The sequence below is a fragment of the Excalfactoria chinensis genome, chromosome 3, assembly GCF_039878825.1.
Source record: "Excalfactoria chinensis isolate bCotChi1 chromosome 3, bCotChi1.hap2, whole genome shotgun sequence".
NCBI lineage: Eukaryota > Metazoa > Chordata > Aves > Galliformes > Phasianidae > Excalfactoria > Excalfactoria chinensis.
Genome location: NC_092827.1, coordinates 80,975,941 through 80,989,264, shown reverse-complemented (window position 1 = coordinate 80,989,264; position 13,324 = coordinate 80,975,941). Strand labels below are relative to the sequence as shown.

The following is a 13,324-nucleotide window of genomic DNA, read 5'->3' as shown; positions in this document are numbered from 1 at the left end:
AAGTATTTTTCCAATTATTTTTCAGCCTAAACACCATCGGACATCAAATATATACGTTAACCAAGGTGTGAAAGCTGGCTTCCTTCTCTTTTGTGCCTTTAAACTTGTATGCACTTCGTTGACCTCTTTAAATGTTATTTTGGGGCCATATTTGAAAATACATGAATAATACACTTTGTGGTTTTACGTAACTGTCTGTAAAGTGGTAAATGCATTCACCTTTAATTAGTAAGGAAATGGTTGTCTTAGAATCTTTTCAAAGTGCACCTCTTACATCCTCAGATTTTCCTTGCCTATTTTTTTTTTATTTATTTTTTTCAAATTCAGCTGTTGATTTTTCTGTCGATAATTGAAGCGTCCTTATTTGCTGTGATGAAGGCTTTTTTTTTTTTTTTACTATAGATAGGGGTATCTGTGTGGTTGTTTTTTCCAGCAAGACTTTTCCTCTTCTAGATGTATAAGAAATTATGCATCAGACAAAAGCCTCATAAACTGACCATTTGTCCTTTGGACACAATAGCCTGCCCAGCCCCTCTGCTCCTCCTCTCCAATTATGTGTGATTAGTCTCAGTGTGTTGTGTCAAGAAGGGGGAGTGTGCTGAGTGCTTATTATCTGTTTAGGTACAAGAAGAGCACATTTAGGTTCTGACTATGAATGGAAAGTGAGCCTTTATCAGGACGAAAATCTAAATGCTACTATTCTGAAAATCGCTTTTAAAAATGCATCCTTTTTTGATAGATTCTGAGAAAGACTCTGACAACAAAAGGAGTTTGTAACGTAATCAAACTGCCTCGCTCAAATTAGTTTGCACTGTGATATATCATGGCCCAAGAGTTTGGTAAACATTTAATATGACTTGTACTGGGAAAGAAAAAGTCCTCAAGAGATGGAAACTATTTCTTTTTCTCTTAATAGGTTAATAGAACATTTTACCAAATTCTGACCAAAAAAAAAGCCAGAATTATTACAGAATCCTGTACTCCCTCTCAAGCCAGAACAATTTTAAAATGAGCATAACTGAAAGAGGGAGATACTATCTAGGAAGCAGAGAGGATGCTGAAAAATATTAATTAAAAGAATTGCAGTTTGGTAATAAGTGTTCTTCCATATTCAACACATTGGGCAGCATGTAAACCACAGGCTCAAGAAGGTCCTTTTCTCTTCACACTTCTGCTCAAATTTCTTCACTACCGGTTTGCATGTCCTTGTATTCAATACTTTTTATGCTCCATTAGAGCACCTAGATGGATCTCAGAAGGCATAGGTCAAGTCGCAGTTAGATCATACATTTCTTTCTCACAAAAACTTGAATTGCAATGCCAAGTGATGGGCTAACATCACAATAACAGCAATTTATTCCTCTTTTGATAAAAAGCAGCCTATTCTCAGTGTTAGATAAAGACCAGGGGCAATGCAAACCAACCATTTATACCAGAACTGAGTAGCATATCTCCCTTATAGCTGGTATGAGTTTCATATTCAAACTCTAGTTGGAAGATACCCGTCTAGCAGGAAATGAAAAGTAATTGAGAGTTATTTAAAACTGCTGTAAAGGTGGCTTTAGTTTTGCTTTAATTTGTTCTATGTGTCCTACTCAGCAAAGCCTTTTCTCTAAAAACACATACAAGGATACATTTATAATCAACAAAGGGATGTAAAAAATAGTGAAATATTGCGATTTGTGGACCTATTATTTCTGAGAATGTCTGCTTGCATGTCTGCTGTAACAATAATCTAATAAATATTATTAGCTGCCAGAAACAGAACCAGTGTCACTGAAAATCCCCTTTTTAGCCCTAAGAAGAAAACAGTTTCACTCAAAACAGTAGCTGATGACTGCTTTTATTTCCCTAGTTTGTGTTGAAGGCTTTGCACAGGTGCTGCTGTCCTTAAAGTGTGTAATTGATGGCTTGTTTACCAAAGACGCATTTAAGCTTCATCCTGCAAACTCACACAGGATCTCCACAGGCAGTAAAGTTCCTCATCTACATAAATGTTTGCAGGTTTGGGCCATGTAGATGTTTTTATAGGCATATAAGCCTCCGTTCTTCTTTTTTCTTTTAATTTTATTTTTATTTTTTTGTTTAAAGAGATTATTGAAAAATCCAAAATGTAGGACATGTTGTTAGTGAGGTGCTAACAGTGTTGTTGTTTCTTTAAGGACATCTCTCGGAGTCCCTCAGTTTGGTAGGGATTTGATGAATTGTTTCTGAGCTCTTTAAAAATAATAATAATAATAATGTTTCTAAATACATCAAATATCTTTGCTAAGAAAAAGTTAGGCAGCTTATCAAATCATTCTTATAAAATGTGTCAGAGCCTTTCATGTGGTGTGCTTTAACCAGCATCTGATACTTGGCGTATTCTTAATGATACAGTTTACTGTGTTCAGTAGAAGAATATTGAACTTAATCATTTTGTGCTTGCAAAGCACTTTGAAGATGAATAGGAGAGATGAGCTACACTTTCTTCACTGAGAGAGAACGGGAATGCGAAGCTGATGCAAGTCTGTCTTCAGATATGCTGGTAGTTCTTAGAGCAATATTGTCATCTTCTTCCCCCCTCAGAGGAAAATAGCAGAAAAAGGATCTTCTTGTGGACGTGCAGCTCTAGTGCAGCTGGTGCCATTGGCAGTGTGTTGTGATCTTGAGAGTAGAAAAGACCAAGAAAAACAAATTCCATTTCATAGTCTGACACGAGATGAGGGCTTTCTTAAAAATTACAAGTTGTTAGTTCTATCTGTTAGCATTTTGGAATAACAGAGCAAATCTTTCCATTCAGGAAATAAGTTTGATTCAAAATGAAAATGTCTTAGGAATGTGAGATGAGGCAGGAGAACTTGCTACCCCAGGTACCTGTCCAGCTGCGAAATTGTTATTAGACAAGTCATTCGCATTTTGCCTGTGGCTTAATGGCTGTGTGTTTGCATGAGGAGGGAAGTGGGATTCAAATTGCTCTCCACATAAAAAGCATCCTGGCTGCGTAGGGTTTACCAAGTGTTACATCACCATTGCGAGCCTCCTCGGCTGCTCCCAAACAAAAGCAGTGTGTTGGGTGGATCTCCTGGTCCACCCCTCGGTGTGGCAGGTGGCACACGGCTGGGAGGGCAGCAGAAATGCAAGTCAAAGAGGGCCACGATTATTACCATCCTTTGCCTGCTCTTTCTATGCACGAGGGGGAGCAGGCAGGTCCTTGTCTTCTCACACGGCAAATTACAAATGCATTGCTCAGCCTGGGTTTTTCTACGTGTGGTTTTCTTCTTGAAATCAGGGAATGAACGGTGATGTCAAACTGCGAACTCCTTTAGCTCCTGTGAAATGTTTTGAGATGCTGGTGAAAGGTGCTAGGAGAGCGTGTGCTGGTGATTGTATTGGAAATGTTTTCTGTGCAGCACAGCCATCCTGCGTTGTTCCCTCAGTAGACGAGGAGACAGTTTTGTCCCTTTCTAGCTTGCGATTCTCCTTTTAGATTCTCCTGACTCTGAGTAAGGTAATTTGTCAGCCCTTTGCTGTCACAAGTCAGTAGCATTCATTGTAAGCAGACCGGCGTGTTTAAAAAAAAAATGGTTTTGAATGCTGATTTTCAATATTACTCTCATCTGCACTGCAACAACACTTACTTAACCCAGCCAAAAAAGAGGGCACCCTGATGCGAAACCCCATAAAGCTCAAAGAAAGCCAATACAAGACTGAATGAATTTGAAGCTGAATGCATAAATAAAGGGTGCCCCCCTAATTCATGCCCATTCCCCACATGAGGGAGCAGACATATTACTGCCTCATTTGCTTATAGGCATTGAGAAAGGAGCAAATACGCTCTATAACTGATCCTGGGTTTTGTAAGACCGAGTGCTGCATCTCCTCTACAAGATCAACCTCCCTCCCTGACCTGTGGACTCTGTTCAAACAGCTGAATGTAACAAACCTAACTTTTCCATTTTTAAAGGATTTCGCCTGTTAAGGCTCCTTGCTTAGTCAGCAGCTGGCTTGCTGCCAAAAGGCCCGGCATATTGTTGTGGCTGGGCACAAGCTGGATATTTTCCATCTCTGCCCGACAGCGACTCTGGATCTGCATTGTCTTCCTGTGTATAAAGTGTAGGGAGAGTAGAGGGAAGATGGACGGAATAGTCATCCAGATGGCATTCCACAACCTGAGAAGAAACATCTTGACCCTCGAATCTGGGTTAAACTCAACAGATGCCAAGCCCCCAGAAATAAAGAGCTGTCGTGGCTGGTGAGAGAGGAGGAGCAGTAGAACCTGGGTAAAAAAGGTATCTTTATTATGGATAGATTTGCCTGCAGAAAACCAGGCTATTGTCACTCATAGATGACCACTTTGTTAAAAAAAACAATAGAAAAAGTGTTCTCTGCATTAAGCATGTTCCCCTTCAGCTGTAAAATGTTTCCTCTGGGTGATGTGTTATGCTAGCAGGAAGGGATTGGAGCGTTCAACCGGTGCTGTGCCCTGCCAGAGCCTGCGTGCTAAAAGACCTGCTATTTTTTCCCCGAGTCTGACTTCAATTAATGTACTTTTAAAATGATTAAACATATCATGCTGTGACTTCTAAAATGTCAACAAGCTTCTAAACTTGGGAGACAGGAATGTAATAAAATAGGTAATAGGAGATTCAATAGTTAATAGAGGCCCTGAAGTGTGAGTGTATACAGTAGCTGTATATTGGAAACTGTGCAAATGAAGATGGCTTAGTATTGCAAACTGAGGAAGAAAATTGTTTTTAATTAGCACCTTCATAAGAACTGCTGATTAATACTGTTTGGTTTGGTGAAAAGCTTTCAGCTGAGTAATTTGTACAGCCATTACAACAGTTTTGTTAGACCAGGACTCCTGTTGTTAAACACAAACAGCAGATGATAATGGTGGAAGATGAGTTTGTCATGTAACAATTTACCTTATTGAAAAAAGCTTTATATAAAACCCAATACAGTAGGTACCAGCAGAAATCACATATTTTAAATCCTTTCAAGATTGCGGTGTGCTATGCTAGTGTGTTTTTTTCACAGACTAGAAACAGATTTTTTTATCATTTATAAAATTATATATACAATTTAAAGGTGTTGTAGCATGGACAGACCACTTTACTGGTAATGCTTTGCATCAGGACAGCAAAGTGCTGGCATATTCAAACACTTTTGAAGTATACAAAGTAGGTCTAAAAATTGAAAGGTAATTAAGTAATATTGTTCACATGCAAATGCATGTTTGTGCATTGTGAGCTGAAATTGCGTTTGGTGCTTGTGCAATGTCTACCATTTATACCGAAGGCTTTAAGGAGATTTCTCCCAGGTTAACTACCGCTCACTGCTTTTCCTTACCGTTCTTTTCATCTGACAACAAAAAATTAAGACCCGTTATCTATGTCTCAGTAATCCAGGAGCGTACGTGTATCAGTGGCCCGGGTAGGAAATTTAGTGCGGTTTGTAGAAACAGAGGGATTTTATTAAATGTGGTAACAATGAAGGAATATCTGCGCTAAATTATGACGCTAACCAAGGATGGTAAGATCTGTAAATTATTGGAGTGCTATAATAGAACATGAGAGTTTTCCTTTAGACAGGCCTTCGGGGTAATAACAAGGGTTGAGACTCACGACAGTGCCAAATAAGCTTTAGACAGCATAATAGTCTGCAAAGAAAAGCCACAGAGCACTAATGTAAAAGAAGAGCTGTCCACCACATGCAGTAAAAATCACCAAAGGTCATTTTATGGTAGCAATTGTGACATAAAATTGGTGGTCATGCTACATGTCTAATACTCAGCACAGCTTTATAAATGATGGGCCCCTAGCGATGGCTGTCATTAAGTGCTTTCATCATAATAAACTTTAAACTGTTGGCTTTATGAATCGCCAGCCAGCTTCAGCTGTTCGTTGGATGGAGCTTGCAGTGCCTTAAGTGTGACAAGGCCTATTAGGAACTGCAACCATGTTTCAAGCGTACTTGGCTTTCCCACTCCTGGGGTGATTGCTGCCTATTAAATGGCATCTGGGAAGATTTTCCTCCAGCAATCTCTGATCAAGAGCTTTTTTGGGCTTTGACCTGCATTTCCTTCAAGACTTTCTCTGAGGAGTTTTATAAGAGCAAAACTCCAGAGGATTTATAGCCACTTCTGATTAATACCTTTTCAGTTTTTCTAGCAACTCTCCCACTGCTACATGGAGAAAAGCTTTCATTGTTCCTAAGGTGCTTATTTGTGACCTTTTCTCTGCTTTCTGATTCCCTCTAACATGTTCTCAGTGAAATCCTTGGTGTGCAACCAAGACGGTCGCTGAAGTTGCTGCAGCTTTGTGTGGAGTGGCTCTGGCAGTTAAAAAAATAAAATGAATTTGGAGTGAACTCCTCCCCTTTCCATTCTGACGGTGGTCTCGCAGCTCACAGGTGACAATTAAACACGAACGGCGCCAACTCCCTGTTGTAAACAGCATACGTACCATCAGAGGTGGAGGGACTGCTAATTCCTTGGGCTTCCAGCTGAGGGAATGCAGATAGGTAATTGTAACATGCATTTCTTCTTCGAGCCAAAGAAGAAACCATCACAGCCCGCTCACAGGCACTGAGCTGAGCCCAGGGCCCACTCGCCCTCCCTGTAGCTGTGGGCAGGCAGCATAGGCTGGGGGTAATCCTGACCCAGGCACAGCAGCAATGAGCTCCCAGTCCTCTCACACCACGACCTGGGAGGAGGCTCCCCACCGTCTCCAGGCTGCCACCAGCCAAACCCACTTTCAGCTTGGCACAGCCAAGCAGCCCCAGAGGTGGCCCCGTTCCTGCAGTGCCGGGGCTAGCCACGCTGCTGAAGTGTGGAGTCACACATAAAGATTTCATGGGCTAGAGATTACATCTTCATCACCCTTATGCATATGAAGTCTTTTAATTTCTATAAATCTTACAGTGACTAAGAATTAAATCATATTGGTGTGAATAATAAATGTTTAGGGATCACTTATCTAAGAACTTGTAGTATTTAATTTACAAGGACTATACATTTTTCAAACCTCTTAACAAGGAACTTTAAGCACTTCTTGAGATTAAAAAAAAAAAAAAAGAGGGGGGGGAGAAGGTCTGGAGAGCAGAAATGTTCTATTTTTTTTTTCCCCAGGATCCTGAATGAGTGACTCAGGAAGTACTGAAATTGCAAAAGCCTTCTGTGTAAGAACCTGGCTAATAACTCTTATTAGCATCTTTTTTAATCCAGGTAACATAATAGTAGAAGTGTCAGATGAATGCCCCGGAGGAGGACCATTAAAAATAAATAGCCAAACCTCTGAGAGATTAGCATTTGAACACAGCTCCTTGAGGTTCATGGCAGTGGATCAGGGTTCCCAAAGTTTAAGTTGCTGTCACTGACCGCATCAGTCCCCATGCTATCCCAAATGGGAGGAGAGTGCCGCAGGTTTAGCCCCAGCCCTAGTCTTGTTTCCTCTGGGAAGCAGATGTACAAAAGGAGATTTGGTGGGTTTGTTTTGTTTTTTCATTTTCTGAAATGCTTCAGTTTCTAAAGAAATTTGAAAGGTGAATTGTAAGTAAAGTACATCCAAACAATACTTTCAGAATATTTACATTTTAATGATGATTCACCTGTAAGCAGCACAGTACTTTGCATGTTCAGAATGCTTTTTTGCTTTTTGTCAACAAAGAGCAGAATGGTCTGGTACATCAGGAAATGGTTTCCCCCCTCCCACATGAGGAAACTGAGTCAGAGAAGTGAAGTAACACACACACAAAGTCTCCACAGGAGACTGTATCAAATTGCTTTCCTAATGCAAGTCTCAGTAACAGTTCTTAAACAGCAGACCTTCATCCATCCATCAGACTTTACCTTTATGCAAGATATTAGGATACCCCAGGAACTGCAGTTTTTACATCATCAGTTATCGTCTGAAATTCCCTGAACTGGTTGCTGTTCTTTCTGACATGCTATCACAGTACTGGTGTTTTCAGCAGAAGTACTGAAATACAGACAGACAGCCACAGTGCGGCAGAAGAATTTCTCTAAAGCATTTGATCAACAAGCTGACGATTTTCAAGGGTTGGGAAAGAGCTCTGAGGAGAACAGGTACAACTTTTGTCATATTTCTTCAGAAGAAAAAGACTGATTGTTTGGAGGGTTCATTGATGGTTGCTTCTCTAACTTCGTGCTTTTTAGTGCTATGCTGCTTTTTGGGATGGGATGTGTTTGGGTGACAGTGGGTCTAGATTAACTCTTTGCTCTCTCATTAGAAAACCTGCAGAGATGGGTTTTTTGGTGACATAAGTCTGCGAGCAGTTGCTTTTCCACTAGAAGCTTTAGGGATGAGGACCACCATTAGAACATTTTCTTTGTGTATCATAGCAAAGGCATTAGCATTGTGGAAATGGATGCAATAACCAACACCAACATTTAAAATGGTGACACAACAGGAAGCAAAGTGGCGATTTAACCTTCTATTCCCAGCACTAAGCAACCACAGGTTGCTCTGGAACGGGCTGGGCCTTTTGTCTCCGATGGGGGTGAATCAGTAGGTCAGATGTGCCTGCTCTGTCAGGTACCCACCCTGCAGCAAGGTGCTGCCACGTATCATGGGCAGCAAAAAGGAGTTCTGTCACTGGCACCAGCACACTGGGTATCCACCACTGAGGCAAGAAGATAAGCAAAAACAAAAATTATGGAAATAAAGCTCATGGGAGAGCACAGAAACAAAGAGACGTTTTATAGTGGTTTGTGTGCTGCAGAGAGCAGAACCAAAAGAGAAGAGCCTGAATGAATGTTCCTTATCCAAGGAAGAGATGTTCACAATGGCAAAAACCATTTGGAAAAGTGTTCAGCTCAGTGAAAAGTCAGCCGTTTTGAAGCACTTTCAGAGTTATTTTCAGCTATGAGCAAAGCAGAGGAATATTGCCACTGGGTAGAAATTTCTGCCAGACGCTGACAGATGAAAGGATGCCTACTGCTGAACCCCAGTCCATTTCAGATCACTTTTGTCCTGCTTTTTTCTACATTGTAAAGACACATTGCTGCTGTAAGGGCTGTAACACGTGGGCTGCATCCCATCCTCCATGTCAGAGAAGCAAGGGTGGGTGATTTGCTTCTGAGACCTAAGGGTTGAGTACAGGGAAGAGCACCTCCTGTCTTGGGACATGGCACTCAGAATTCCCAGTGTGTACCCTGCAATGATGAGTGAGAACTACGAAGTTCCATTTGTGTTCATTATAGAAGGTAGACTTACACGCTTCTAGAAGGCAATGGGTGAGAGAGCTCTCCTACAGCAGGGCAGAAGGTTGGTCTTGCAGCAGAGCAAGACCAGCATAGCAAGGAGCACAGGTGAGACATCTTAAAAACATTTCGAGAATTAGCACAATGTCTACTATTCTGTGCCTAATAACAAACACAGCAGAACAGCAGCCACTGGGAAGCACTTAGCGCATCCATAAGAGCAAGCTATGTGTGCTCACTAGGAAAGGTGAAAACAGAAGGAGCAGCAGGGGAAGGGCATGCTGAGTGCTGGGGACTCAGCCCTCCAGTAACTTTGCTTCCTGGGTCCCAGAGTGCAGTATTAAGGAAAGGTATGACTGTAAAGCAACTTATAGGCTTTGCTTTCATTCTACCCCATGCCAATGAGGTGATTTGGAGCATGTTTTTCCCTAGGAAACCACCAGCAGGCAGGGGGCATGTTGTGGCCATGCAGCCATGCTCTTGCTGCTTCTGGATAGGATTCCCATTCCCCAGGACTACCCTCCATTTTACTTGGTACTCCAATGTACAGCACATTCATCCTGCCCAAGTTAATTCCTGCGTGAGTAGTTCAGATCACTGTACAGAGACCTGAGCTGCAGAAGCACTGCACATTTTCCTAGCACTATTTTAAGGTGAATGTGTACAGCCTTAATAATTTGTTTATTTATCTATTCTAGTGGCTTTCTTCCTTCTGACTTCTATCTGAAAGGTGACGTAATGCACCTTTCAAGAGCTATTGGACAGTTATGGCTTAAAATTCATCCATATGGTGCTAGTCTACTAAAACTGAGGGGGAAAATGATTTTTAAAACCCTGCATTCATAAAAGCTGCACGCCTAAGTCTTTATTATTCCCCTTTTATGATTTCTTACTTTTTCATAGCACAGAAGGAAGAAGAAGTTGAACATTTACTGGTGGATCTGAGCACATTTTCAGCAGAGGGCACATGCAGGGAAATCAGAATATACAGACATCTGTAAGCTGGAGGACAGCTTACCCCCTTAGTGCTGAAAAATGTTCTTTCAAGTGAAGAAAGAAATGTTGCGTTAAACCTCTAAAAAATACTGAGGTAGCAGTGTGGTGCTCTGCAATGGATCTTATATGCACGAGGCAGCATCACTGCTGTATTCCCAGATTTCTTTTAAAAGTGGAATTCCAATGGGAGATAGACCAGCAGTAATAGCTCAAAACTCTTTGCTGCCATGAGGGATGAATGTCTATAGGTACATTAGCTGCCAGCTAGCTGGGAGCTCAGCTGCAGCAGGGCTGTACCTCTGTTGACCTCAGCGTGCTATGGCGAGGAACACGCTCAGGCTGTTTGTGCCTCGTCCCCTGGCTCTGGACATCCATATTATGAGCAGTGAAAATCCTGTGGTTCTACTGAAAAATGTTCATTCTTGGCATATGTGAGATTTTCTGGTTTTTGCAGAGAGGAAGAACCTCAGGCCAGGCTGCTTTACATGGGAGCTTCAGTGTCTGATGAGTTGGTTGTATTGCTGCAGGCTCAGGGGGACACGTGGAAGATGAGGAGCTGGTTTTTCCATGCCACAGACCTGTGCTAAGCAGTAGGATCAGGCTGAACCTTCTGTTAGCAAAAAGATTGCTCCTAGCCTGTGTTTGAACATACAGCCTCATAGAGTGGGCTTGAAGATGTGATATTTTGTGTGCAAAACCATAACCACCTGCAGATTCTCCTGTCCTGGACATGCCATTTTTCTCTGCCAGTTTAGGTGGGAGGTAACTCAGAAACCTCTGCCCTGTACTGGTACAGTGAAAGGTAATTACCCTTCCTAAAGGAAAACGCAACTGCACAAACCTCCATTTAGCTCTTAAAAGCTCGCTCTGATAATTGTCTTAAAACCAATCTGAAAATGTGAACCATTAGAAAGCATTACACCAGAGCCCATTCATACTGCTTATATAGTAAAAGTTTATTTGTAGAAGCAATTGCAGTGTCTATCTCATTTAGACCCCATAGGACCTTCCTATATGGCCCTCTGACTCCATGAGAATAGAGGCAATTCTCTCTGGGCAGCTATGTATTACAAAGGAAGCCACCACCACTGTGAGTAGTATTATCTTAACAAAAATATCCCTGTTGTTGCCCAAACCTTGACCTACTGTGTAGTTCTTTTGCTGTTAACATAACTCACTTGACATCTTTACCTTTGTATACCACTTTGCTGTGGTTCCCTGTGACCCTTTTAAAGAACTACAGTGATGGTGTAGCTTCATTGCAAAGATGAACTGCAAAGCATAGCCAAATTTGGAGGGTCTGAAGGAAAGGACAAAGGGCTGCTTGTTACTAATTCATATAGAGCCCGCCCCGAAGAATAACAATGAAAGATGCATGGCAGTGAGGACAGTGTATACTCTCTGTCCTCTGCAGGATAATTAAAGTGGGGTGCTCACAGAAAGTAGAACAGGCAGCACAGAAAAGATGATGTTTAATATTTCTGTCCTTCTAATATTAAAAAATAGCCACTTGCCTTTCTTTATATTTCTTTTTTATTTTTCTTTTGTGAAAGATCTGGGAATGTCTGAAGTTCCAAAGTCCAGCCCATAGTCTGACATGGGTAATATCACAATTCAGATTTGTAGGGTCATGTCAGGCACTTTCCACTAAAGAACAATGAGAACAGAGAAGCACCAGGTGCTATCTTTCCCCTCCTTTCTCAGTTAAAGTTATGCTAGTTGGATTTTCAGATTGTCTGGTCCACCTCCGTTTCCTAGCCCCATGCATTCCACATGGATTACATGCTATAATGCCAGCATCAACAGGAGGAGGCAGAAGAGATGTTTCTAGAGATGAAGGAAACTGGGGATGGTGGACAGACAAGTAAATGACCTATTTACAGGATGTTGTGCTATACTTATACTCAAAGGACGAGATGTGGATATTTTTTTCTGAAATATAATCAACAACATGAAGAGATTCTCAAAGGTTCCCACTCTTCAGTCACTGTTTGTACTCCTCAAAGCTAGTGAGGAAGGTTTCATCCTCTACTTCCCACAGAACAAGAGTAACTTTTCACAGTTAATCAGCAAGCTTTGTGGCACTAAATAAAGCCTTATCCTCCTGCTGTTCATTGGTACTTGTGTAGCTGGGTTAACATGATGTCTTCGGAGCAAAACAGTTGCGATGCTGCTGGTAAGTGTTGAAAATCTGCTTTTACATATTACAGAGTGGTTTGGGCTGGAAGGGGTATTAGGGACCATTGAGTTCCAGCCCCATGTCATGGGCAGGGACACCATCCACCAGTTTGGCCAGCCTGGCTATGAACATCCAGTGTTGGGGCATCCACTGCCTCTCTTGGCAACCAATTCCAGAGCTTCTCCATCCTCATAGCAAGCAATTTATTCCTAATGGCTAATCTAAATCTACTCTTTCAGCTTAAAACCATTACCCCTTGCCCTATCAATACAATTTCTGGTAAAGCATCCTTCCCTGGCTTTCCTGCAGGGCTCTTTAGGTACTGGAAGGCCACTATAAGGTCTCCCTGGAGCCTTCACTTCCCCAAGCTGAACAACACTAACTCTCTCAGCCTGTCTTCATATTAGAGGTGCTTCAGCCTCATTCTTGAGGCCTCCACAGAGCCCACTCAAGCAGATTTGGATCTTTCTTGTGCTGGGCATCCCAGAGCTGATCACATGCTGTAGTTTTGTTTCCCAAAATTATCAGACACCTCATATGAATGATTTTGAGTAACAAGGTGTTTGCTGTCACCAGCCACTTCATTTGTTCCTTTACAGTAACTCCTGTGTACTACTGGGACAGTCTCCTCAGGACCTGCCCTACCATGAGGATTCTTCATGACTATCATCTATCCTACTGAAAAAACAGGCTCAGCCTGAAAAAAAACACAAAAGGTCTGCAGCACTGGCATAGCCTCAGGTTCATTACAATACCAAATGCTAACAGCAGAATCCTCCTCTAGAAAATACTGGCTCAACAGAAACCGGCTGGTTCTCAAAGGGCTTCCTGAGTTACGTGAGTAACTGTATTCATTTGACAGGAAAAAAAATCTCTTACATATTCTCCCTGTGTTGTGGTGTCAGTGAAAAGAATGAAGGAGTTTCTGGCCCGAGGCTCAG

General features: G+C 41.8%; 1 protein-coding gene across 1 annotated transcript in view; it reads left to right on the top strand.

Annotated features, from left to right (window-relative positions):
- Nucleotides 1-64, top strand: part of CAMKMT (calmodulin-lysine N-methyltransferase) — a 188,161-nt gene extending 188,097 nt beyond the window's left edge. Inside the window, exon 11 of the mRNA XM_072332128.1 lies at nucleotides 1-64. This exon is cut by the window's left edge and continues 290 nt beyond it. The gene's annotated coding sequence lies outside the window, so the exon portion shown is untranslated.
- The last annotated feature ends 13,260 nt before the right edge of the window (nucleotides 65-13,324 follow it).